Source organism: Triplophysa dalaica, chromosome 22, assembly GCF_015846415.1.
Source record: "Triplophysa dalaica isolate WHDGS20190420 chromosome 22, ASM1584641v1, whole genome shotgun sequence".
Taxonomy (NCBI): Eukaryota; Metazoa; Chordata; class Actinopteri; order Cypriniformes; family Nemacheilidae; genus Triplophysa; species Triplophysa dalaica.
In genome coordinates this window covers 19,872,849-19,874,766 of record NC_079563.1, presented here as the reverse complement: position 1 = coordinate 19,874,766, position 1,918 = coordinate 19,872,849, and the positions used below count along the sequence as shown (strand labels likewise).

At 32.8% G+C, this 1,918-nt stretch overlaps 1 long non-coding RNA gene across 1 annotated transcript in view; it reads right to left on the bottom strand.

The window, feature by feature from the left end:
• Positions 1-1,343: 1,343 nt before the first annotated feature.
• LOC130411522 (uncharacterized) overlaps positions 1,344-1,918 on the bottom strand; it is a 14,986-nt gene continuing 14,411 nt past the window's right edge. Inside the window, exon 3 of the long non-coding RNA XR_008905086.1 lies at positions 1,344-1,575. This is a non-coding gene — a long non-coding RNA (uncharacterized LOC130411522). The remainder of the gene's footprint in view (positions 1,576-1,918) is intronic.

Genomic DNA, 1,918 nt, shown 5'->3' with positions numbered 1-1,918 from the left:
CGATAGAGACGTTTCCTTCACATGTGTGACATGTGTACAGCTTTCCTGTAGCTCAGTGGTCAGAGAATTGAGTTAACAACACAAGGTTGTGGGTTCGATCCCAGGGGATTGCAAATACCTATGTAAAATGTATAGGATAAAGCAATGTAAGTCGCTTAAAGCGTCTGCCAAATGCATAAATGTAAATGTGTGTTTATGAGATTTCAGATTTAGAAGTTTAGTCAGTGCTGTTTGTAGACTCAGAAGAGGTAAGAAGCGGTTCTTTAGGGAATCATAAACAGTTGTTCTAAGACGTCACAGTGAAGTGTGGAGTAGATTGTGAATCCCACTGAACTCATGGTGTGCATTAGTGTATTCAGAGACTGTTAAACTTGATCTAATTGTGTTTATAGAAGAACTTTCAGAATGATGATGTGTTACATGACATGGACACTACATGAGAGTTCTCAGTGATACTGTCAGAGAAAGCTGTGCGATATCTAAATAAGAGTTGTGTGGATCTCAAGGTCCGCTGTATTCTAGTGTGCGTCAAATACGCTTGTAAAAATAATATAAAAAGCACTCTCTCTTCTGGGAAATAAAGCAAAAAATATGAACATTTCATGCTGTTCTTCTACTCATTATACACAAAGGTTTGTTTCTCCAGTGCCACCTCAAGTTACACATCATGGATTACATGTAGCTGTTTTATAATGATAAAGGCTTTGAATACATTCTGTTTAATATCATGTGCACTGAAGTATAAGGATGGTCATGAGATCACTTTCGTCATATTAACTGTGCAAATGATTTGACCATTTACATGTCTGTGAGATGATGAGGTTCATGTATAGGCACACACACACGTTTCCATGTTCTGTACATGAAGAATTTTATTTCCAAAATGAAATTTATCAAAAATCATGTTTTTTATTGTATTCAAATTAATCAAATATCTAACACAATAAAATACATGATTTTTGAAAGATTTTAAAAACAGAGTAACTTATGTCATTTTGGAGACCAACTCTTCATATCCCCCTAACCCTCACAGAAACCTTTCTGCATTTTTACATCTTCAAATATACATCATTTAGTTTGATTTGAATTTGTTTTTCTCGTGAGGACTGCAAAATAAAAAACATATTTTTGGTTCACTATGACAATTTTTGTGGTTTACCAGATTAGTAAACTAATATAGTAAGTAAATATAGATTACCAGGACCTCACACACATTTGTTTCTCTTTTATTGTGAAAACTGCATTAACTTCTGGTGTTTTTCTACAGTGTTAAACACACACAAGCACACACACACGCACACACAACCACAGAAAACATTGAAGGACAAAATGAGTTTACTCAAACATATGTGTTTATTTAAAAAGAAAAACAAAACATGGAAATAGTTTACATGAATAAAATACCAGATATCATTACATTACATTACATTACATTATATTACATTACATTATATTATATTATATTATATTATATTATATTATATTATAGCATTAAATGTTTTCATAATTACAGAATAATATCTTAAAAGATCTTTCCCATGATTCCTTGAGCTTGTTTCTTCATTCATCTGCCACCTATAGAAGGAAAAGAATAAAGATGCACTTAAATGATATATAACAAACATGTTTACAGTCACAGCACATTAATAATAAACCTTGTATTCTTTCATATTGAGTCATGTTTATCGACGTGAATGTCAATGCTCTACAGTTCTGAACTGAATATATTTAATGAATTCATGATGTGCTGCTCAACATCCGTTGAGGATAAATATGCACTTGATATCTTCTCAGTTTCTATTCCTCCTTTGACATCAGTCTCCTTTCTTTATTTTTTTCTACATTAATTTGTTCTTCTTTAATGTCCGGTTGGCCTGTGGGTGTGCTGAATTTCCTCACACTGTGCTGGGATGTAGAA